The sequence below is a fragment of the Rhinoderma darwinii genome, unplaced genomic scaffold, assembly GCF_050947455.1.
Source record: "Rhinoderma darwinii isolate aRhiDar2 unplaced genomic scaffold, aRhiDar2.hap1 Scaffold_4269, whole genome shotgun sequence".
NCBI classification, from domain to species: domain Eukaryota; kingdom Metazoa; phylum Chordata; class Amphibia; order Anura; family Rhinodermatidae; genus Rhinoderma; species Rhinoderma darwinii.
In genome coordinates, this window is record NW_027463799.1 from 95224 (window position 1) to 118987 (window position 23764).

At 47.7% G+C, this 23764-nt stretch overlaps 16 non-coding genes across 16 annotated transcripts; all 16 read left to right on the forward strand.

Annotated features, from left to right (window-relative positions):
- Positions 1–750: 750 nt before the first annotated feature.
- Positions 751–941, forward strand: LOC142710622 (U2 spliceosomal RNA). The gene has a single exon (XR_012869633.1). It is a non-coding gene; the product is annotated as a U2 spliceosomal RNA (small nuclear RNA).
- A 1308-nt stretch (positions 942–2249) lies between these two features.
- On the forward strand, positions 2250–2440 carry LOC142710623 (U2 spliceosomal RNA). Its single transcript, XR_012869634.1, has one exon. It is a non-coding gene; the product is annotated as a U2 spliceosomal RNA (small nuclear RNA).
- Positions 2441–3744: 1304 nt separating this feature from the next.
- Positions 3745–3935, forward strand: LOC142710624 (U2 spliceosomal RNA). The gene has a single exon (XR_012869635.1). It is a non-coding gene; the product is annotated as a U2 spliceosomal RNA (small nuclear RNA).
- Positions 3936–5239: 1304 nt separating this feature from the next.
- On the forward strand, positions 5240–5430 carry LOC142710625 (U2 spliceosomal RNA). Its single transcript, XR_012869636.1, has one exon. It is a non-coding gene; the product is annotated as a U2 spliceosomal RNA (small nuclear RNA).
- Positions 5431–6714: 1284 nt separating this feature from the next.
- On the forward strand, positions 6715–6905 carry LOC142710627 (U2 spliceosomal RNA). Its single transcript, XR_012869637.1, has one exon. It is a non-coding gene; the product is annotated as a U2 spliceosomal RNA (small nuclear RNA).
- A 1276-nt stretch (positions 6906–8181) lies between these two features.
- On the forward strand, positions 8182–8372 carry LOC142710628 (U2 spliceosomal RNA). Its single transcript, XR_012869638.1, has one exon. It is a non-coding gene; the product is annotated as a U2 spliceosomal RNA (small nuclear RNA).
- A 1300-nt stretch (positions 8373–9672) lies between these two features.
- On the forward strand, positions 9673–9863 carry LOC142710630 (U2 spliceosomal RNA). Its single transcript, XR_012869640.1, has one exon. It is a non-coding gene; the product is annotated as a U2 spliceosomal RNA (small nuclear RNA).
- Positions 9864–11139: 1276 nt separating this feature from the next.
- On the forward strand, positions 11140–11330 carry LOC142710631 (U2 spliceosomal RNA). The gene has a single exon (XR_012869641.1). It is a non-coding gene; the product is annotated as a U2 spliceosomal RNA (small nuclear RNA).
- A 1288-nt stretch (positions 11331–12618) lies between these two features.
- Positions 12619–12809, forward strand: LOC142710632 (U2 spliceosomal RNA). Its single transcript, XR_012869642.1, has one exon. It is a non-coding gene; the product is annotated as a U2 spliceosomal RNA (small nuclear RNA).
- A 1300-nt stretch (positions 12810–14109) lies between these two features.
- LOC142710633 (U2 spliceosomal RNA) lies at positions 14110–14300 on the forward strand. Its single transcript, XR_012869643.1, has one exon. It is a non-coding gene; the product is annotated as a U2 spliceosomal RNA (small nuclear RNA).
- Positions 14301–15592: 1292 nt separating this feature from the next.
- Positions 15593–15783, forward strand: LOC142710634 (U2 spliceosomal RNA). The gene has a single exon (XR_012869644.1). It is a non-coding gene; the product is annotated as a U2 spliceosomal RNA (small nuclear RNA).
- Positions 15784–17063: 1280 nt separating this feature from the next.
- LOC142710635 (U2 spliceosomal RNA) lies at positions 17064–17254 on the forward strand. The gene has a single exon (XR_012869645.1). It is a non-coding gene; the product is annotated as a U2 spliceosomal RNA (small nuclear RNA).
- Positions 17255–18566: 1312 nt separating this feature from the next.
- Positions 18567–18757, forward strand: LOC142710636 (U2 spliceosomal RNA). Its single transcript, XR_012869646.1, has one exon. It is a non-coding gene; the product is annotated as a U2 spliceosomal RNA (small nuclear RNA).
- A 1276-nt stretch (positions 18758–20033) lies between these two features.
- Positions 20034–20224, forward strand: LOC142710639 (U2 spliceosomal RNA). Its single transcript, XR_012869647.1, has one exon. It is a non-coding gene; the product is annotated as a U2 spliceosomal RNA (small nuclear RNA).
- Positions 20225–21516: 1292 nt separating this feature from the next.
- On the forward strand, positions 21517–21707 carry LOC142710640 (U2 spliceosomal RNA). Its single transcript, XR_012869648.1, has one exon. It is a non-coding gene; the product is annotated as a U2 spliceosomal RNA (small nuclear RNA).
- Positions 21708–23027: 1320 nt separating this feature from the next.
- Positions 23028–23218, forward strand: LOC142710641 (U2 spliceosomal RNA). The gene has a single exon (XR_012869649.1). It is a non-coding gene; the product is annotated as a U2 spliceosomal RNA (small nuclear RNA).
- Positions 23219–23764: the final 546 nt, after the last annotated feature.

Consider the following 23764-nt stretch of genomic DNA (forward strand, 5'->3'; position numbering starts at 1 on the left):
TACAAAGAGAGCAGCAATTTGGATTTGTTACTATGTTACCTAGAAGAATAACAAACTGTGCAAGGATGGAGGTTGTAGGAGCAAGGAGAAGTTGTCTGTAAAGTTGGTGGATGCCTATTTTCCATTTTGCAGTCCCTTGTCTCCCTCTTGTGGCCTCCTGGAGGCAACTAGCTGTGCAAAAAAAAGACAGCCTGGCGGCCGGCTGTTGCAGTGTTGCCCTCTCAGGCAACACTGAGTGACTGACTGAGCCTCACCGTCTTATATAAAGTTCAGACGGAACTTTGCACGTGTCATAGTGGAGCCCTCAGGATTCCAGAGCCAGCTTTCTGACATCATAATGGGGCCTCAGAGATAAAAGCCTGGGCCCAGGCAGTGTTGGTCAGTGCTGCTCAGCAGGCAGCACTGGACTGGACTGGATTACAGCTGATACAAGGTGTGAAGGAACAAGGGGTGGCTGTGGGCATGCACTTGCTGCCGCTGCCAGTGTTTATCTGCATGGCAGCAGGGCATTTGGGCGTTGCCAGGAAGGCGTTTTTATGTAGATTCCTCCTCTTTCAGCACTGCATTGTGGTGCAAGCAAAAGAAGCAAATCCTGTCTGGCTTCCTCTCCGGCCTTTATTCACCTCCCGTGTAGCTGTGAGTGTGTGAGCCTGCAGGGCCCCATGGAATTGCCTAGAAGTAGGCTGAATCGCTGCAAGGGCTGAACAGCAGTATCGGGCAGGCTCGGGCAACGCGCGGCCCGTTCGGGTTATCGCTTCTCGGCCTTTTGGCTAAGATCAAGTGTAGTATCTGTTCTTATCAGTTTAATATCTGATACGTCCCCTATCTGGGGACCATATATTAAATGGATTTTTAGAACAGGGAGATGGAAATAGAGCTTGCTCTGTCCACTCCACGCATTGACCTGGTATTGCAGTATTTCCAGGACCGGTGCACCCTTTCCTTATGTGTTGACTAAAAGCAGATTCCAAAAGTGTTTTTTGTCTTTGCTATTGTTTCTGTCTTTCTGAAGGGATCTCCCCTTTTAATCCCATTATTTCAACACCTGTTGGACAATGCATGAGTGATAATGAGCTCATTGATTAAATGCAATTAATGAATAGATTGCCACCTCTTGTTGTGTGTCGTCTGTGTTTCTGTGTTTCCGGCATTTCACATTGGAACACCTCATTCACCTTCCTTGTCTTCTCTCCGCCCTCCCTTTTAGGTAAGTTAAAGAGCTGCACCTGAGCCAGCCACTGATTGATTGATTGATTGATTGATTGATTGATTGATTGATTGATTGATTGATTGATTGATTGATTGATTGATGCAGCACAACAGTCAAATAGTGGAGTGGAGTAGGGGAACAGCAAACAGCCAATAAAGCAGCCCGCCCGCTCGCCTGCCCGCCACAATGGACCTACCTGTGTACACTAGATGGATGTGATGGAATGTACTGTCGTCCCTACATTTCAAGAAGAAGTAAGAATTGCAGTTGCAACAAAGCCTTGCTTGCCTGCAAAGAGAGCAGCAATTTGGATTTGTTACTATGTTACCTAGAAGAATAACAAACTGTGCAAGGATGGAGGTTGTAGGAGCAAGGAGAAGTTGTCTGTAAAGTTGGTGGATGCCTATTTTCCATTTTGCAGTCCCTTGTCTCCCTCTTGTGGCCTCCTGGAGGCAACTAGCTGTGCAAAAAAAAGACAGCCTGGCGGCCGGCTGTTGCAGTGTTGCCCTCTCAGGCAACACTGAGTGACTGACTGAGCCTCACCGTCTTATATAAAGTTCAGACGGAACTTTGCACGTGTCATAGTGGAGCCCTCAGGATTCCAGAGCCAGCTTTCTGACATCATAATGGGGCCTCAGAGATAAAAGCCTGGGCCCAGGCAGTGTTGGTCAGTGCTGCTCAGCAGGCAGCACTGGACTGGACTGGATTACAGCTGATACAAGGTGTGAAGGAACAAGGGGTGGCTGTGGGCATGCACTTGCTGCCGCTGCCAGTGTTTATCTGCATGGCAGCAGGGCATTTGGGCATTGCCAGGAAGGCGTTTTTATGTAGATTCCTCCTCTTTCAGCACTGCATTGTGGTGCAAGCAAAAGAAGCAAATCCTGTCTGGCTTCCTCTCCGGCCTTTATTCACCTCCCGTGTAGCTGTGAGTGTGTGAGCCTGCAGGGCCCCATGGAATTGCCTAGAAGTAGGCTGAATCGCTGCAAGGGCTGAACAGCAGTATCGGGCAGGCTCGGGCAACGCGCGGCCCGTTCGGGTTATCGCTTCTCGGCCTTTTGGCTAAGATCAAGTGTAGTATCTGTTCTTATCAGTTTAATATCTGATACGTCCCCTATCTGGGGACCATATATTAAATGGATTTTTAGAACAGGGAGATGGAAATAGAGCTTGCTCTGTCCACTCCACGCATTGACCTGGTATTGCAGTATTTCCAGGACCGGTGCACCCTTTCCTTATGTGTTGACTAAAAGCAGATTCCAAAAGTGTTTTTTGTCTTTGCTATTGTTTCTGTCTTTCTGAAGGGATCTCCCCTTTTAATCCCATTATTTCAACACCTGTTGGACAATGCATGAGTGATAATGAGCTCATTGATTAAATGCAATTAATGAATAGATTGCCACCTCTTGTTGTGTGTCGTCTGTGTTTCTGTGTTTCCGGCATTTCACATTGGAACACCTCATTCACCTTCCTTGTCTTCTCTCCGCCCTCCCTTTTAGGTAAGTTAAAGAGCTGCACCTGAGCCAGCCACTGATTGATTGATTGATTGATTGATTGATTGATTGATTGATTGATTGATTGATTGATTGATTGATTGATGCAGCACAACAGTCAAATAGTGGAGTGGAGTAGGGGAACAGCAAACAGCCAATAAAGCAGCCCGCCCGCTCGCCTGCCCGCCACAATGGACCTACCTGTGTACACTAGATGGATGTGATGGAATGTACTGTCGTCCCTACATTTCAAGAAGAAGTAAGAATTGCAGTTGCAACAAAGCCTTGCTTGCCTACAAAGAGAGCAGCAATTTGGATTTGTTACTATGTTACCTAGAAGAATAACAAACTGTGCAAGGATGGAGGTTGTAGGAGCAAGGAGAAGTTGTCTGTAAAGTTGGTGGATGCCTATTTTCCATTTTGCAGTCCCTTGTCTCCCTCTTGTGGCCTCCTGGAGGCAACTAGCTGTGCAAAAAAAAGACAGCCTGGCGGCTGGCTGTTGCAGTGTTGCCCTCTCAGGCAACACTGAGTGACTGACTGAGCCTCACCGTCTTATATAAAGTTCAGACGGAACTTTGCACGTGTCATAGTGGAGCCCTCAGGATTCCAGAGCCAGCTTTCTGACATCATAATGGGGCCTCAGAGATAAAAGCCTGGGCCCAGGCAGTGTTGGTCAGTGCTGCTCAGCAGGCAGCACTGGACTGGACTGGATTACAGCTGATACAAGGTGTGAAGGAACAAGGGGTGGCTGTGGGCATGCACTTGCTGCCGCTGCCAGTGTTTATCTGCATGGCAGCAGGGCATTTGGGCGTTGCCAGGAAGGCGTTTTTATGTAGATTCCTCCTCTTTCAGCACTGCATTGTGGTGCAAGCAAAAGAAGCAAATCCTGTCTGGCTTCCTCTCCGGCCTTTATTCACCTCCCGTGTAGCTGTGAGTGTGTGAGCCTGCAGGGCCCCATGGAATTGCCTAGAAGTAGGCTGAATCGCTGCAAGGGCTGAACAGCAGTATCGGGCAGGCTCGGGCAACGCGCGGCCCGTTCGGGTTATCGCTTCTCGGCCTTTTGGCTAAGATCAAGTGTAGTATCTGTTCTTATCAGTTTAATATCTGATACGTCCCCTATCTGGGGACCATATATTAAATGGATTTTTAGAACAGGGAGATGGAAATAGAGCTTGCTCTGTCCACTCCACGCATTGACCTGGTATTGCAGTATTTCCAGGACCGGTGCACCCTTTCCTTATGTGTTGACTAAAAGCAGATTCCAAAAGTGTTTTTTGTCTTTGCTATTGTTTCTGTCTTTCTGAAGGGATCTCCCCTTTTAATCCCATTATTTCAACACCTGTTGGACAATGCATGAGTGATAATGAGCTCATTGATTAAATGCAATTAATGAATAGATTGCCACCTCTTGTTGTGTGTCGTCTGTGTTTCTGTGTTTCCGGCATTTCACATTGGAACACCTCATTCACCTTCCTTGTCTTCTCTCCGCCCTCCCTTTTAGGTAAGTTAAAGAGCTGCACCTGAGCCAGCCACTGATAGATTGATTGATTGATTGATTGATTGATTGATTGATTGATTGATTGATTGATTGATTGATTGATGCAGCACAACAGTCAAATAGTGGAGTGGAGTAGGGGAACAGCAAACAGCCAATAAAGCAGCCCGCCCGCTCGCCTGCCCGCCACAATGGACCTACCTGTGTACACTAGATGGATGTGATGGAATGTACTGTCGTCCCTACATTTCAAGAAGAAGTAAGAATTGCAGTTGCAACAAAGCCTTGCTTGCCTGCAAAGAGAGCAGCAATTTGGATTTGTTACTATGTTACCTAGAAGAATAACAAACTGTGCAAGGATGGAGGTTGTAGGAGCAAGGAGAAGTTGTCTGTAAAGTTGGTGGATGCCTATTTTCCATTTTGCAGTCCCTTGTCTCCCTCTTGTGGCCTCCTGGAGGCAACTAGCTGTGCAAAAAAAAGACAGCCTGGCGGCCGGCTGTTGCAGTGTTGCCCTCTCAGGCAACACTGAGTGACTGACTGAGCCTCACCGTCTTATATAAAGTTCAGACGGAACTTTGCACGTGTCATAGTGGAGCCCTCAGGATTCCAGAGCCAGCTTTCTGACATCATAATGGGGCCTCAGAGATAAAAGCCTGGGCCCAGGCAGTGTTGGTCAGTGCTGCTCAGCAGGCAGCACTGGACTGGACTGGATTACAGCTGATACAAGGTGTGAAGGAACAAGGGGTGGCTGTGGGCATGCACTTGCTGCCGCTGCCAGTGTTTATCTGCATGGCAGCAGGGCATTTGGGCATTGCCAGGAAGGCGTTTTTATGTAGATTCCTCCTCTTTCAGCACTGCATTGTGGTGCAAGCAAAAGAAGCAAATCCTGTCTGGCTTCCTCTCCGGCCTTTATTCACCTCCCGTGTAGCTGTGAGTGTGTGAGCCTGCAGGGCCCCATGGAATTGCCTAGAAGTAGGCTGAATCGCTGCAAGGGCTGAACAGCAGTATCGGGCAGGCTCGGGCAACGCGCGGCCCGTTCGGGTTATCGCTTCTCGGCCTTTTGGCTAAGATCAAGTGTAGTATCTGTTCTTATCAGTTTAATATCTGATACGTCCCCTATCTGGGGACCATATATTAAATGGATTTTTAGAACAGGGAGATGGAAATAGAGCTTGCTCTGTCCACTCCACGCATTGACCTGGTATTGCAGTATTTCCAGGACCGGTGCACCCTTTCCTTATGTGTTGACTAAAAGCAGATTCCAAAAGTGTTTTTTGTCTTTGTTATTGTTTCTGTCTTTCTGAAGGGATCTCCCCTTTTAATCCCATTATTTCAACACCTGTTGGACAATGCATGAGTGATAATGAGCTCATTGATTAAATGCAATTAATGAATAGATTGCCACCTCTTGTTGTGTGTCGTCTGTGTTTCTGTGTTTCCGGCATTTCACATTGGAACACCTCATTCACCTTCCTTGTCTTCTCTCCGCCCTCCCTTTTAGGTAAGTTAAAGAGCTGCACCTGAGCCAGCCACTGATTGATTGATTGATTGATTGATTGATTGATTGATTGATTGATTGATGCAGCACAACAGTCAAATAGTGGAGTGGAGTAGGGGAACAGCAAACAGCCAATAAAGCAGCCCGCCCGCTCGCCTGCCCGCCACAATGGACCTACCTGTGTACACTAGATGGATGTGATGGAATGTACTGTCGTCCCTACATTTCAAGAAGAAGTAAGAATTGCAGTTGCAACAAAGCCTTGCTTGCCTACAAAGAGAGCAGCAATTTGGATTTGTTACTATGTTACCTAGAAGAATAACAAACTGTGCAAGGATGGAGGTTGTAGGAGCAAGGAGAAGTTGTCTGTAAAGTTGGTGGATGCCTATTTTCCATTTTGCAGTCCCTTGTCTCCCTCTTGTGGCCTCCTGGAGGCAACTAGCTGTGCAAAAAAAAGACAGCCTGGCGGCTGGCTGTTGCAGTGTTGCCCTCTCAGGCAACACTGAGTGACTGACTGAGCCTCACCGTCTTATATAAAGTTCAGACGGAACTTTGCACGTGTCATAGTGGAGCCCTCAGGATTCCAGAGCCAGCTTTCTGACATCATAATGGGGCCTCAGAGATAAAAGCCTGGGCCCAGGCAGTGTTGGTCAGTGCTGCTCAGCAGGCAGCACTGGACTGGACTGGATTACAGCTGATACAAGGTGTGAAGGAACAAGGGGTGGCTGTGGGCATGCACTTGCTGCCGCTGCCAGTGTTTATCTGCATGGCAGCAGGGCATTTGGGCGTTGCCAGGAAGGCGTTTTTATGTAGATTCCTCCTCTTTCAGCACTGCATTGTGGTGCAAGCAAAAGAAGCAAATCCTGTCTGGCTTCCTCTCCGGCCTTTATTCACCTCCCGTGTAGCTGTGAGTGTGTGAGCCTGCAGGGCCCCATGGAATTGCCTAGAAGTAGGCTGAATCGCTGCAAGGGCTGAACAGCAGTATCGGGCAGGCTCGGGCAACGCGCGGCCCGTTCGGGTTATCGCTTCTCGGCCTTTTGGCTAAGATCAAGTGTAGTATCTGTTCTTATCAGTTTAATATCTGATACGTCCCCTATCTGGGGACCATATATTAAATGGATTTTTAGAACAGGGAGATGGAAATAGAGCTTGCTCTGTCCACTCCACGCATTGACCTGGTATTGCAGTATTTCCAGGACCGGTGCACCCTTTCCTTATGTGTTGACTAAAAGCAGATTCCAAAAGTGTTTTTTGTCTTTGCTATTGTTTCTGTCTTTCTGAAGGGATCTCCCCTTTTAATCCCATTATTTCAACACCTGTTGGACAATGCATGAGTGATAATGAGCTCATTGATTAAATGCAATTAATGAATAGATTGCCACCTCTTGTTGTGTGTCGTCTGTGTTTCTGTGTTTCCGGCATTTCACATTGGAACACCTCATTCACCTTCCTTGTCTTCTCTCCGCCCTCCCTTTTAGGTAAGTTAAAGAGCTGCACCTGAGCCAGCCACTGATTGATTGATTGATTGATTGATTGATTGATTGATTGATGCAGCACAACAGTCAAATAGTGGAGTGGAGTAGGGGAACAGCAAACAGCCAATAAAGCAGCCCGCCCGCTCGCCTGCCCGCCACAATGGACCTACCTGTGTACACTAGATGGATGTGATGGAATGTACTGTCGTCCCTACATTTCAAGAAGAAGTAAGAATTGCAGTTGCAACAAAGCCTTGCTTGCCTACAAAGAGAGCAGCAATTTGGATTTGTTACTATGTTACCTAGAAGAATAACAAACTGTGCAAGGATGGAGGTTGTAGGAGCAAGGAGAAGTTGTCTGTAAAGTTGGTGGATGCCTATTTTCCATTTTGCAGTCCCTTGTCTCCCTCTTGTGGCCTCCTGGAGGCAACTAGCTGTGCAAAAAAAAGACAGCCTGGCGGCCGGCTGTTGCAGTGTTGCCCTCTCAGGCAACACTGAGTGACTGACTGAGCCTCACCGTCTTATATAAAGTTCAGACGGAACTTTGCACGTGTCATAGTGGAGCCCTCAGGATTCCAGAGCCAGCTTTCTGACATCATAATGGGGCCTCAGAGATAAAAGCCTGGGCCCAGGCAGTGTTGGTCAGTGCTGCTCAGCAGGCAGCACTGGACTGGACTGGATTACAGCTGATACAAGGTGTGAAGGAACAAGGGGTGGCTGTGGGCATGCACTTGCTGCCGCTGCCAGTGTTTATCTGCATGGCAGCAGGGCATTTGGGCGTTGCCAGGAAGGCGTTTTTATGTAGATTCCTCCTCTTTCAGCACTGCATTGTGGTGCAAGCAAAAGAAGCAAATCCTGTCTGGCTTCCTCTCCGGCCTTTATTCACCTCCCGTGTAGCTGTGAGTGTGTGAGCCTGCAGGGCCCCATGGAATTGCCTAGAAGTAGGCTGAATCGCTGCAAGGGCTGAACAGCAGTATCGGGCAGGCTCGGGCAACGCGCGGCCCGTTCGGGTTATCGCTTCTCGGCCTTTTGGCTAAGATCAAGTGTAGTATCTGTTCTTATCAGTTTAATATCTGATACGTCCCCTATCTGGGGACCATATATTAAATGGATTTTTAGAACAGGGAGATGGAAATAGAGCTTGCTCTGTCCACTCCACGCATTGACCTGGTATTGCAGTATTTCCAGGACCGGTGCACCCTTTCCTTATGTGTTGACTAAAAGCAGATTCCAAAAGTGTTTTTTGTCTTTGCTATTGTTTCTGTCTTTCTGAAGGGATCTCCCCTTTTATTCCCATTATTTCAACACCTGTTGGACAATGCATGAGTGATAATGAGCTCATTGATTAAATGCAATTAATGAATAGATTGCCACCTCTTGTTGTGTGTCGTCTGTGTTTCTGTGTTTCCGGCATTTCACATTGGAACACCTCATTCACCTTCCTTGTCTTCTCTCCGCCCTCCCTTTTAGGTAAGTTAAAGAGCTGCACCTGAGCCAGCCACTGATTGATTGATTGATTGATTGATTGATTGATTGATTGATTGATTGATTGATTGATTGATTGATGCAGCACAACAGTCAAATAGTGGAGTGGAGTAGGGGAACAGCAAACAGCCAATAAAGCAGCCCGCCCGCTCGCCTGCCCGCCACAATGGACCTACCTGTGTACACTAGATGGATGTGATGGAATGTACTGTCGTCCCTACATTTCAAGAAGAAGTAAGAATTGCAGTTGCAACAAAGCCTTGCTTGCCTACAAAGAGAGCAGCAATTTGGATTTGTTACTATGTTACCTAGAAGAATAACAAACTGTGCAAGGATGGAGGTTGTAGGAGCAAGGAGAAGTTGTCTGTAAAGTTGGTGGATGCCTATTTTCCATTTTGCAGTCCCTTGTCTCCCTCTTGTGGCCTCCTGGAGGCAACTAGCTGTGCAAAAAAAAGACAGCCTGGCGGCCGGCTGTTGCAGTGTTGCCCTCTCAGGCAACACTGAGTGACTGACTGAGCCTCACCGTCTTATATAAAGTTCAGACGGAACTTTGCACGTGTCATAGTGGAGCCCTCAGGATTCCAGAGCCAGCTTTCTGACATCATAATGGGGCCTCAGAGATAAAAGCCTGGGCCCAGGCAGTGTTGGTCAGTGCTGCTCAGCAGGCAGCACTGGACTGGACTGGATTACAGCTGATACAAGGTGTGAAGGAACAAGGGGTGGCTGTGGGCATGCACTTGCTGCCGCTGCCAGTGTTTATCTGCATGGCAGCAGGGCATTTGGGCGTTGCCAGGAAGGCGTTTTTATGTAGATTCCTCCTCTTTCAGCACTGCATTGTGGTGCAAGCAAAAGAAGCAAATCCTGTCTGGCTTCCTCTCCGGCCTTTATTCACCTCCCGTGTAGCTGTGAGTGTGTGAGCCTGCAGGGCCCCATGGAATTGCCTAGAAGTAGGCTGAATCGCTGCAAGGGCTGAACAGCAGTATCGGGCAGGCTCGGGCAACGCGCGGCCCGTTCGGGTTATCGCTTCTCGGCCTTTTGGCTAAGATCAAGTGTAGTATCTGTTCTTATCAGTTTAATATCTGATACGTCCCCTATCTGGGGACCATATATTAAATGGATTTTTAGAACAGGGAGATGGAAATAGAGCTTGCTCTGTCCACTCCACGCATTGACCTGGTATTGCAGTATTTCCAGGACCGGTGCACCCTTTCCTTATGTGTTGACTAAAAGCAGATTCCAAAAGTGTTTTTTGTCTTTGCTATTGTTTCTGTCTTTCTGAAGGGATCTCCCCTTTTAATCCCATTATTTCAACACCTGTTGGACAATGCATGAGTGATAATGAGCTCATTGATTAAATGCAATTAATGAATAGATTGCCACCTCTTGTTGTGTGTCGTCTGTGTTTCTGTGTTTCCGGCATTTCACATTGGAACACCTCATTCACCTTCCTTGTCTTCTCTCCGCCCTCCCTTTTAGGTAAGTTAAAGAGCTGCACCTGAGCCAGCCACTGATTGATTGATTGATTGATTGATTGATTGATTGATTGATGCAGCACAACAGTCAAATAGTGGAGTGGAGTAGGGGAACAGCAAACAGCCAATAAAGCAGCCCGCCCGCTCGCCTGCCCGCCACAATGGACCTACCTGTGTACACTAGATGGATGTGATGGAATGTACTGTCGTCCCTACATTTCAAGAAGAAGTAAGAATTGCAGTTGCAACAAAGCCTTGCTTGCCTACAAAGAGAGCAGCAATTTGGATTTGTTACTATGTTACCTAGAAGAATAACAAACTGTGCAAGGATGGAGGTTGTAGGAGCAAGGAGAAGTTGTCTGTAAAGTTGGTGGATGCCTATTTTCCATTTTGCAGTCCCTTGTCTCCCTCTTGTGGCCTCCTGGAGGCAACTAGCTGTGCAAAAAAAAGACAGCCTGGCGGCCGGCTGTTGCAGTGTTGCCCTCTCAGGCAACACTGAGTGACTGACTGAGCCTCACCGTCTTATATAAAGTTCAGACGGAACTTTGCACGTGTCATAGTGGAGCCCTCAGGATTCCAGAGCCAGCTTTCTGACATCATAATGGGGCCTCAGAGATAAAAGCCTGGGCCCAGGCAGTGTTGGTCAGTGCTGCTCAGCAGGCAGCACTGGACTGGACTGGATTACAGCTGATACAAGGTGTGAAGGAACAAGGGGTGGCTGTGGGCATGCACTTGCTGCCGCTGCCAGTGTTTATCTGCATGGCAGCAGGGCATTTGGGCGTTGCCAGGAAGGCGTTTTTATGTAGATTCCTCCTCTTTCAGCACTGCATTGTGGTGCAAGCAAAAGAAGCAAATCCTGTCTGGCTTCCTCTCCGGCCTTTATTCACCTCCCGTGTAGCTGTGAGTGTGTGAGCCTGCAGGGCCCCATGGAATTGCCTAGAAGTAGGCTGAATCGCTGCAAGGGCTGAACAGCAGTATCGGGCAGGCTCGGGCAACGCGCGGCCCGTTCGGGTTATCGCTTCTCGGCCTTTTGGCTAAGATCAAGTGTAGTATCTGTTCTTATCAGTTTAATATCTGATACGTCCCCTATCTGGGGACCATATATTAAATGGATTTTTAGAACAGGGAGATGGAAATAGAGCTTGCTCTGTCCACTCCACGCATTGACCTGGTATTGCAGTATTTCCAGGACCGGTGCACCCTTTCCTTATGTGTTGACTAAAAGCAGATTCCAAAAGTGTTTTTTGTCTTTGCTATTGTTTCTGTCTTTCTGAAGGGATCTCCCCTTTTATTCCCATTATTTCAACACCTGTTGGACAATGCATGAGTGATAATGAGCTCATTGATTAAATGCAATTAATGAATAGATTGCCACCTCTTGTTGTGTGTCGTCTGTGTTTCTGTGTTTCCGGCATTTCACATTGGAACACCTCATTCACCTTCCTTGTCTTCTCTCCGCCCTCCCTTTTAGGTAAGTTAAAGAGCTGCACCTGAGCCAGCCACTGATTGATTGATTGATTGATTGATTGATTGATTGATTGATTGATTGATTGATGCAGCACAACAGTCAAATAGTGGAGTGGAGTAGGGGAACAGCAAACAGCCAATAAAGCAGCCCGCCCGCTCGCCTGCCCGCCACAATGGACCTACCTGTGTACACTAGATGGATGTGATGGAATGTACTGTCGTCCCTACATTTCAAGAAGAAGTAAGAATTGCAGTTGCAACAAAGCCTTGCTTGCCTACAAAGAGAGCAGCAATTTGGATTTGTTACTATGTTACCTAGAAGAATAACAAACTGTGCAAGGATGGAGGTTGTAGGAGCAAGGAGAAGTTGTCTGTAAAGTTGGTGGATGCCTATTTTCCATTTTGCAGTCCCTTGTCTCCCTCTTGTGGCCTCCTGGAGGCAACTAGCTGTGCAAAAAAAAGACAGCCTGGCGGCCGGCTGTTGCAGTGTTGCCCTCTCAGGCAACACTGAGTGACTGACTGAGCCTCACCGTCTTATATAAAGTTCAGACGGAACTTTGCACGTGTCATAGTGGAGCCCTCAGGATTCCAGAGCCAGCTTTCTGACATCATAATGGGGCCTCAGAGATAAAAGCCTGGGCCCAGGCAGTGTTGGTCAGTGCTGCTCAGCAGGCAGCACTGGACTGGACTGGATTACAGCTGATACAAGGTGTGAAGGAACAAGGGGTGGCTGTGGGCATGCACTTGCTGCCGCTGCCAGTGTTTATCTGCATGGCAGCAGGGCATTTGGGCGTTGCCAGGAAGGCGTTTTTATGTAGATTCCTCCTCTTTCAGCACTGCATTGTGGTGCAAGCAAAAGAAGCAAATCCTGTCTGGCTTCCTCTCCGGCCTTTATTCACCTCCCGTGTAGCTGTGAGTGTGTGAGCCTGCAGGGCCCCATGGAATTGCCTAGAAGTAGGCTGAATCGCTGCAAGGGCTGAACAGCAGTATCGGGCAGGCTCGGGCAACGCGCGGCCCGTTCGGGTTATCGCTTCTCGGCCTTTTGGCTAAGATCAAGTGTAGTATCTGTTCTTATCAGTTTAATATCTGATACGTCCCCTATCTGGGGACCATATATTAAATGGATTTTTAGAACAGGGAGATGGAAATAGAGCTTGCTCTGTCCACTCCACGCATTGACCTGGTATTGCAGTATTTCCAGGACCGGTGCACCCTTTCCTTATGTGTTGACTAAAAGCAGATTCCAAAAGTGTTTTTTGTCTTTGCTATTGTTTCTGTCTTTCTGAAGGGATCTCCCCTTTTAATCCCATTATTTCAACACCTGTTGGACAATGCATGAGTGATAATGAGCTCATTGATTAAATGCAATTAATGAATAGATTGCCACCTCTTGTTGTGTGTCGTCTGTGTTTCTGTGTTTCCGGCATTTCACATTGGAACACCTCATTCACCTTCCTTGTCTTCTCTCCGCCCTCCCTTTTAGGTAAGTTAAAGAGCTGCACCTGAGCCAGCCACTGATTGATTGATTGATTGATTGATTGATTGATTGATTGATTGATTGATTGATTGATTGATTGATGCAGCACAACAGTCAAATAGTGGAGTGGAGTAGGGGAACAGCAAACAGCCAATAAAGCAGCCCGCCCGCTCGCCTGCCCGCCACAATGGACCTACCTGTGTACACTAGATGGATGTGATGGAATGTACTGTCGTCCCTACATTTCAAGAAGAAGTAAGAATTGCAGTTGCAACAAAGCCTTGCTTGCCTACAAAGAGAGCAGCAATTTGGATTTGTTACTATGTTACCTAGAAGAATAACAAACTGTGCAAGGATGGAGGTTGTAGGAGCAAGGAGAAGTTGTCTGTAAAGTTGGTGGATGCCTATTTTCCATTTTGCAGTCCCTTGTCTCCCTCTTGTGGCCTCCTGGAGGCAACTAGCTGTGCAAAAAAAAGACAGCCTGGCGGCCGGCTGTTGCAGTGTTGCCCTCTCAGGCAACACTGAGTGACTGACTGAGCCTCACCGTCTTATATAAAGTTCAGACGGAACTTTGCACGTGTCATAGTGGAGCCCTCAGGATTCCAGAGCCAGCTTTCTGACATCATAATGGGGCCTCAGAGATAAAAGCCTGGGCCCAGGCAGTGTTGGTCAGTGCTGCTCAGCAGGCAGCACTGGACTGGACTGGATTACAGCTGATACAAGGTGTGAAGGAACAAGGGGTGGCTGTGGGCATGCACTTGCTGCCGCTGCCAGTGTTTATCTGCATGGCAGCAGGGCATTTGGGCGTTGCCAGGAAGGCGTTTTTATGTAGATTCCTCCTCTTTCAGCACTGCATTGTGGTGCAAGCAAAAGAAGCAAATCCTGTCTGGCTTCCTCTCCGGCCTTTATTCACCTCCCGTGTAGCTGTGAGTGTGTGAGCCTGCAGGGCCCCATGGAATTGCCTAGAAGTAGGCTGAATCGCTGCAAGGGCTGAACAGCAGTATCGGGCAGGCTCGGGCAACGCGCGGCCCGTTCGGGTTATCGCTTCTCGGCCTTTTGGCTAAGATCAAGTGTAGTATCTGTTCTTATCAGTTTAATATCTGATACGTCCCCTATCTGGGGACCATATATTAAATGGATTTTTAGAACAGGGAGATGGAAATAGAGCTTGCTCTGTCCACTCCACGCATTGACCTGGTATTGCAGTATTTCCAGGACCGGTGCACCCTTTCCTTATGTGTTGACTAAAAGCAGATTCCAAAAGTGTTTTTTGTCTTTGCTATTGTTTCTGTCTTTCTGAAGGGATCTCCCCTTTTAATCCCATTATTTCAACACCTGTTGGACAATGCATGAGTGATAATGAGCTCATTGATTAAATGCAATTAATGAATAGATTGCCACCTCTTGTTGTGTGTCGTCTGTGTTTCTGTGTTTCCGGCATTTCACATTGGAACACCTCATTCACCTTCCTTGTCTTCTCTCCGCCCTCCCTTTTAGGTAAGTTAAAGAGCTGCACCTGAGCCAGCCACTGATTGATTGATTGATTGATTGATTGATTGATTGATTGATTGATTGATTGATTGATGCAGCACAACAGTCAAATAGTGGAGTGGAGTAGGGGAACAGCAAACAGCCAATAAAGCAGCCCGCCCGCTCGCCTGCCCGCCACAATGGACCTACCTGTGTACACTAGATGGATGTGATGGAATGTACTGTCGTCCCTACATTTCAAGAAGAAGTAAGAATTGCATTTGCAACAAAGCCTTGCTTGCCTACAAAGAGAGCAGCAATTTGGATTTGTTACTATGTTACCTAGAAGAATAACAAACTGTGCAAGGATGGAGGTTGTAGGAGCAAGGAGAAGTTGTCTGTAAAGTTGGTGGATGCCTATTTTCCATTTTGCAGTCCCTTGTCTCCCTCTTGTGGCCTCCTGGAGGCAACTAGCTGTGCAAAAAAAAGACAGCCTGGCGGCCGGCTGTTGCAGTGTTGCCCTCTCAGGCAACACTGAGTGACTGACTGAGCCTCACCGTCTTATATAAAGTTCAGACGGAACTTTGCACGTGTCATAGTGGAGCCCTCAGGATTCCAGAGCAAGCTTTCTGACATCATAATGGGGCCTCAGAGATAAAAGCCTGGGCCCAGGCAGTGTTGGTCAGTGCTGCTCAGCAGGCAGCACTGGACTGGACTGGATTACAGCTGATACAAGGTGTGAAGGAACAAGGGGTGGCTGTGGGCATGCACTTGCTGCCGCTGCCAGTGTTTATCTGCATGGCAGCAGGGCATTTGGGCGTTGCCAGGAAGGCGTTTTTATGTAGATTCCTCCTCTTTCAGCACTGCATTGTGGTGCAAGCAAAAGAAGCAAATCCTGTCTGGCTTCCTCTCCGGCCTTTATTCACCTCCCGTGTAGCTGTGAGTGTGTGAGCCTGCAGGGCCCCATGGAATTGCCTAGAAGTAGGCTGAATCGCTGCAAGGGCTGAACAGCAGTATCGGGCAGGCTCGGGCAACGCGCGGCCCGTTCGGGTTATCGCTTCTCGGCCTTTTGGCTAAGATCAAGTGTAGTATCTGTTCTTATCAGTTTAATATCTGATACGTCCCCTATCTGGGGACCATATATTAAATGGATTTTTAGAACAGGGAGATGGAAATAGAGCTTGCTCTGTCCACTCCACGCATTGACCTGGTATTGCAGTATTTCCAGGACCGGTGCACCCTTTCCTTATGTGTTGACTAAAAGCAGATTCCAAAAGTGTTTTTTGTCTTTGCTATTGTTTCTGTCTTTCTGAAGGGATCTCCCCTTTTAATCCCATTATTTCAACACCTGTTGGACAATGCATGAGTGATAATGAGCTCATTGATTAAATGCAATTAATGAATAGATTGCCACCTCTTGTTGTGTGTCGTCTGTGTTTCTGTGTTTCCGGCATTTCACATTGGAACACCTCATTCACCTTCCTTGTCTTCTCTCCGCCCTCCCTTTTAGGTAAGTTAAAGAGCTGCACCTGAGCCAGCCACTGATTGATTGATTGATTGATTGATTGATTGATTGATTGATTGATGCAGCACAACAGTCAAATAGTGGAGTGGAGTAGGGGAACAGCAAACAGCCAATAAAGCAGCCCGCCCGCTCGCCTGCCCGCCACAATGGACCTACCTGTGTACACTAGATGGATGTGATGGAATGTACTGTCGTCCCTACATTTCAAGAAGAAGTAAGAATTGCAGTTGCAACAAAGCCTTGCTTGCCTACAAAGAGAGCAGCAATTTGGATTTGTTACTATGTTACCTAGAAGAATAACAAACTGTGCAAGGATGGAGGTTGTAGGAGCAAGGAGAAGTTGTCTGTAAAGTTGGTGGATGCCTATTTTCCATTTTGCAGTCCCTTGTCTCCCTCTTGTGGCCTCCTGGAGGCAACTAGCTGTGCAAAAAAAAGACAGCCTGGCGGCCGGCTGTTGCAGTGTTGCCCTCTCAGGCAACACTGAGTGACTGACTGAGCCTCACCGTCTTATATAAAGTTCAGACGGAACTTTGCACGTGTCATAGTGGAGCCCTCAGGATTCCAGAGCCAGCTTTCTGACATCATAATGGGGCCTCAGAGATAAAAGCCTGGGCCCAGGCAGTGTTGGTCAGTGCTGCTCAGCAGGCAGCACTGGACTGGACTGGATTACAGCTGATACAAGGTGTGAAGGAACAAGGGGTGGCTGTGGGCATGCACTTGCTGCCGCTGCCAGTGTTTATCTGCATGGCAGCAGGGCATTTGGGCGTTGCCAGGAAGGCGTTTTTATGTAGATTCCTCCTCTTTCAGCACTGCATTGTGGTGCAAGCAAAAGAAGCAAATCCTGTCTGGCTTCCTCTCCGGCCTTTATTCACCTCCCGTGTAGCTGTGAGTGTGTGAGCCTGCAGGGCCCCATGAAATTGCCTAGAAGTAGGCTGAATCGCTGCAAGGGCTGAACAGCAGTATCGGGCAGGCTCGGGCAACGCGCGGCCCGTTCGGGTTATCGCTTCTCGGCCTTTTGGCTAAGATCAAGTGTAGTATCTGTTCTTATCAGTTTAATATCTGATACGTCCCCTATCTGGGGACCATATATTAAATGGATTTTTAGAACAGGGAGATGGAAATAGAGCTTGCTCTGTCCACTCCACGCATTGACCTGGTATTGCAGTATTTCCAGGACCGGTGCACCCTTTCCTTATGTGTTGACTAAAAGCAGATTCCAAAAGTGTTTTTTGTCTTTGCTATTGTTTCTGTCTTTCTGAAGGGATCTCCCCTTTTAATCCCATTATTTCAACACCTGTTGGACAATGCATGAGTGATAATGAGCTCATTGATTAAATGCAATTAATGAATAGATTGCCACCTCTTGTTGTGTGTCGTCTGTGTTTCTGTGTTTCCGGCATTTCACATTGGAACACCTCATTCACCTTCCTTGTCTTCTCTCCGCCCTCCCTTTTAGGTAAGTTAAAGAGCTGCACCTGAGCCAGCCACTGATTGATTGATTGATTGATTGATTGATTGATTGATTGATTGATTGATTGATTGATTGATTGATTGATTGATTGATGCAGCACAACAGTCAAATAGTGGAGTGGAGTAGGGGAACAGCAAACAGCCAATAAAGCAGCCCGCCCGCTCGCCTGCCCGCCACAATGGACCTACCTGTGTACACTAGATGGATGTGATGGAATGTACTGTCGTCCCTACATTTCAAGAAGAAGTAAGAATTGCAGTTGCAACAAAGCCTTGCTTGCCTACAAAGAGAGCAGCAATTTGGATTTGTTACTATGTTACCTAGAAGAATAACAAACTGTGCAAAGATGGAGGTTGTAGGAGCAAGGAGAAGTTGTCTGTAAAGTTGGTGGATGCCTATTTTCCATTTTGCAGTCCCTTGTCTCCCTCTTGTGGCCTCCTGGAGGCAACTAGCTGTGCAAAAAAAAGACAGCCTGGCGGCCGGTTGTTGCAGTGTTGCCCTCTCAGGCAACACTGAGTGACTGACTGAGCCTCACCGTCTTATATAAAGTTCAGACGGAACTTTGCACGTGTCATAGTGGAGCCCTCAGGATTCCAGAGCCAGCTTTCTGACATCATAATGGGGCCTCAGAGATAAAAGCCTGGGCCCAGGCAGTGTTGGTCAGTGCTGCTCAGCAGGCAGCACTGGACTGGACTGGATTACAGCTGATACAAGGTGTGAAGGAACAAGGGGTGGCTGTGGGCATGCACTTGCTGCCGCTGCCAGTGTTTATCTGCATGGCAGCAGGGCATTTGGGCGTTGCCAGGAAGGCGTTTTTATGTAGATTCCTCCTCTTTCAGCACTGCATTGTGGTGCAAGCAAAAGAAGCAAATCCTGTCTGGCTTCCTCTCCGGCCTTTATTCACCTCCCGTGTAGCTGTGAGTGTGTGAGCCTGCAGGGCCCCATGGAATTGCCTAGAAGTAGGCTGAATCGCTGCAAGGGCTGAACAGCAGTATCGGGCAGGCTCGGGCAACGCGCGGCCCGTTCGGGTTATCGCTTCTCGGCCTTTTGGCTAAGATCAAGTGTAGTATCTGTTCTTATCAGTTTAATATCTGATACGTCCCCTATCTGGGGACCATATATTAAATGGATTTTTAGAACAGGGAGATGGAAATAGAGCTTGCTCTGTCCACTCCACGCATTGACCTGGTATTGCAGTATTTCCAGGACCGGTGCACCCTTTCCTTATGTGTTGACTAAAAGCAGATTCCAAAAGTGTTTTTTGTCTTTGCTATTGTTTCTGTCTTTCTGAAGGGATCTCCCCTTTTAATCCCATTATTTCAACACCTGTTGGACAATGCATGAGTGATAATGAGCTCATTGATTAAATGCAATTAATGAATAGATTGCCACCTCTTGTTGTGTGTCGTCTGTGTTTCTGTGTTTCCGGCATTTCACATTGGAACACCTCATTCACCTTCCTTGTCTTCTCTCCGCCCTCCCTTTTAGGTAAGTTAAAGAGCTGCACCTGAGCCAGCCACTGATTGATTGATTGATTGATTGATTGATTGATTGATTGATGCAGCACAACAGTCAAATAGTGGAGTGGAGTAGGGGAACAGCAAACAGCCAATAAAGCAGCCCGCCCGCTCGCCTGCCCGCCACAATGGACCTACCTGTGTACACTAGATGGATGTGATGGAATGTACTGTCGTCCCTACATTTCAAGAAGAAGTAAGAATTGCAGTTGCAACAAAGCCTTGCTTGCCTACAAAGAGAGCAGCAATTTGGATTTGTTACTATGTTACCTAGAAGAATAACAAACTGTGCAAGGATGGAGGTTGTAGGAGCAAGGAGAAGTTGTCTGTAAAGTTGGTGGATGCCTATTTTCCATTTTGCAGTCCCTTGTCTCCCTCTTGTGGCCTCCTGGAGGCAACTAGCTGTGCAAAAAAAAGACAGCCTGGCGGCCGGCTGTTGCAGTGTTGCCCTCTCAGGCAACACTGAGTGACTGACTGAGCCTCACCGTCTTATATAAAGTTCAGACGGAACTTTGCACGTGTCATAGTGGAGCCCTCAGGATTCCAGAGCCAGCTTTCTGACATCATAATGGGGCCTCAGAGATAAAAGCCTGGGCCCAGGCAGTGTTGGTCAGTGCTGCTCAGCAGGCAGCACTGGACTGGACTGGATTACAGCTGATACAAGGTGTGAAGGAACAAGGGGTGGCTGTGGGCATGCACTTGCTGCCGCTGCCAGTGTTTATCTGCATGGCAGCAGGGCATTTGGGCGTTGCCAGGAAGGCGTTTTTATGTAGATTCCTCCTCTTTCAGCACTGCATTGTGGTGCAAGCAAAAGAAGCAAATCCTGTCTGGCTTCCTCTCCGGCCTTTATTCACCTCCCGTGTAGCTGTGAGTGTGTGAGCCTGCAGGGCCCCATGGAATTGCCTAGAAGTAGGCTGAATCGCTGCAAGGGCTGAACAGCAGTATCGGGCAGGCTCGGGCAACGCGCGGCCCGTTCGGGTTATCGCTTCTCGGCCTTTTGGCTAAGATCAAGTGTAGTATCTGTTCTTATCAGTTTAATATCTGATACGTCCCCTATCTGGGGACCATATATTAAATGGATTTTTAGAACAGGGAGATGGAAATAGAGCTTGCTCTGTCCACTCCACGCATTGACCTGGTATTGCAGTATTTCCAGGACCGGTGCACCCTTTCCTTATGTGTTGACTAAAAGCAGATTCCAAAAGTGTTTTTTGTCTTTGCTATTGTTTCTGTCTTTCTGAAGGGATCTCCCCTTTTAATCCCATTATTTCAACACCTGTTGGACAATGCATGAGTGATAATGAGCTCATTGATTAAATGCAATTAATGAATAGATTGCCACCTCTTGTTGTGTGTCGTCTGTGTTTCTGTGTTTCCGGCATTTCACATTGGAACACCTCATTCACCTTCCTTGTCTTCTCTCCGCCCTCCCTTTTAGGTAAGTTAAAGAGCTGCACCTGAGCCAGCCACTGATTGATTGATTGATTGATTGATTGATTGATTGATTGATTGATTGATTGATTGATGCAGCACAACAGTCAAATAGTGGAGTGGAGTAGGGGAACAGCAAACAGCCAATAAAGCAGCCCGCCCGCTCGCCTGCCCGCCACAATGGACCTACCTGTGTACACTAGATGGATATGATGGAATGTACTGTCGTCCCTACATTTCAAGAAGAAGTAAGAATTGCAGTTGCAACAAAGCCTTGCTTGCCTACAAAGAGAGCAGCAATTTGGATTTGTTACTATGTTACCTAGAAGAATAACAAACTGTGCAAGGATGGAGGTTGTAGGAGCAAGGAGAAGTTGTCTGTAAAGTTGGTGGATGCCTATTTTCCATTTTGCAGTCCCTTGTCTCCCTCTTGTGGCCTCCTGGAGGCAACTAGCTGTGCAAAAAAAAGACAGCCTGGCGGCCGGCTGTTGCAGTGTTGCCCTCTCAGGCAACACTGAGTGACTGACTGAGCCTCACCGTCTTATATAAAGTTCAGACGGAACTTTGCACGTGTCATAGTGGAGCCCTCAGGATTCCAGAGCCAGCTTTCTGACATCATAATGGGGCCTCAGAGATAAAAGCCTGGGCCCAGGCAGTGTTGGTCAGTGCTGCTCAGCAGGCAGCACTGGACTGGACTGGATTACAGCTGATACAAGGTGTGAAGGAACAAGGGGTGGCTGTGGGCATGCACTTGCTGCCGCTGCCAGTGTTTATCTGCATGGCAGCAGGGCATTTGGGCGTTGCCAGGAAGGCGTTTTTATGTAGATTCCTCCTCTTTCAGCACTGCATTGTGGTGCAAGCAAAAGAAGCAAATCCTGTCTGGCTTCCTCTCCGGCCTTTATTCACCTCCCGTGTAGCTGTGAGTGTGTGAGCCTGCAGGGCCCCATGGAATTGCCTAGAAGTAGGCTGAATCGCTGCAAGGGCTGAACAGCAGTATCGGGCAGGCTCGGGCAACGCGCGGCCCGTTCGGGTTATCGCTTCTCGGCCTTTTGGCTAAGATCAAGTGTAGTATCTGTTCTTATCAGTTTAATATCTGATACGTCCCCTATCTGGGGACCATATATTAAATGGATTTTTAGAACAGGGAGATGGAAATAGAGCTTGCTCTGTCCACTCCACGCATTGACCTGGTATTGCAGTATTTCCAGGACCGGTGCACCCTTTCCTTATGTGTTGACTAAAAGCAGATTCCAAAAGTGTTTTTTGTCTTTGCTATTGTTTCTGTCTTTCTGAAGGGATCTCCCCTTTTAATCCCATTATTTCAACACCTGTTGGACAATGCATGAGTGATAATGAGCTCATTGATTAAATGCAATTAATGAATAGATTGCCACCTCTTGTTGTGTGTCGTCTGTGTTTCTGTGTTTCCGGCATTTCACATTGGAACACCTCATTCACCTTCCTTGTCTTCTCTCCGCCCTCCCTTTTAGGTAAGTTAAAGAGCTGCACCTGAGCCAGCCACTGATTGATTGATTGATTGATTGATTGATTGATTGATTGATTGATTGATTGATTGATTGATTGATTGATTGATTGATTGATTGATGCAGCACAACAGTCAAATAGTGGAGTGGAGTAGGGGAACAGCAAACAGCCAATAAAGCAGCCCGCCCGCTCGCCTGCCCGCCACAATGGACCTACCTGTGTACACTAGATGGATGTGATGGAATGTACTGTCGTCCCTACATTTCAAGAAGAAGTAAGAATTGCAGTTGCAACAAAGCCTTGCTTGCCTACAAAGAGAGCAGCAATTTGGATTTGTTACTATGTTACCTAGAAGAATAACAAACTGTGCAAGGATGGAGGTTGTAGGAGCAAGGAGAAGTTGTCTGTAAAGTTGGTGGATGCCTATTTTCCATTTTGCAGTCCCTTGTCTCCCTCTTGTGGCCTCCTGGAGGCAACTAGCTGTGCAAAAAAAAGACAGCCTGGCGGCCGGCTGTTGCAGTGTTGCCCTCTCAGGCAACACTGAGTGACTGACTGAGCCTCACCGTCTTATATAAAGTTCAGACGGAACTTTGCACGTGTCATAGTGGAGCCCTCAGGATTCCAGAGCCAGCTTTCTGACATCATAATGGGGCCTCAGAGATAAAAGCCTGGGCCCAGGCAGTGTTGGTCAGTGCTGCTCAGCAGGCAGCACTGGACTGGACTGGATTACAGCTGATACAAGGTGTGAAGGAACAAGGGGTGGCTGTGGGCATGCACTTGCTGCCGCTGCCAGTGTTTATCTGCATGGCAGCAGGGCATTTGGGCGTTGCCAGGAAGGCGTTTTTATGTAGATTCCTCCTCTTTCAGCACTGCATTGTGGTGCAAGCAAAAGAAGCAAATCCTGTCTGGCTTCCTCTCCGGCCTTTATTCACCTCCCGTGTAGCTGTGAGTGTGTGAGCCTGCAGGGCCCCATGAAATTGCCTAGAAGTAGGCTGAATCGCTGCAAGGGCTGAACAGCAGTATCGGGCAGGCTCGGGCAACGCGCGGCCCGTTCGGGTTATCGCTTCTCGGCCTTTTGGCTAAGATCAAGTGTAGTATCTGTTCTTATCAGTTTAATATCTGATACGTCCCCTATCTGGGGACCATATATTAAATGGATTTTTAGAACAGGGAGATGGAAATAGAGCTTGCTCTGTCCACTCCACGCATTGACCTGGTATTGCAGTATTTCCAGGACCGGTGCACCCTTTCCTTATGTGTTGACTAAAAGCAGATTCCAAAAGTGTTTTTTGTCTTTGCTATTGTTTCTGTCTTTCTGAAGGGATCTCCCCTTTTAATCCCATTATTTCAACACCTGTTGGACAATGCATGAGTGATAATGAGCTCATTGATTAAATGCAATTAATGAATAGATTGCCACCTCTTGTTGTGTGTCGTCTGTGTTTCTGTGTTTCCGGCATTTCACATTGGAACACCTCATTCACCTTCCTTGTCTTCTCTCCGCCCTCCCTTTTAGGTAAGTTAAAGAGCTGCACCTGAGCCAGCCACTGATTGATTGATTGATTGATTGATTGATTGATTGATTGATTGATTGATTGATGCAGCACAACAGTCAAATAGTGGAGTGGAGTAGGGGAACAGCAAACAGCCAATAAAGCAGCCCGCCCGCTCGCCTGCCCGCCACAATGGACCTACCTGTGTACACTAGATGGATGTGATGGAATGTACTGTCGTCCCTACATTTCAAGAAGAAGTAAGAATTGCAGTTGCAACAAAGCCTTGCTTGCCTACAAAGA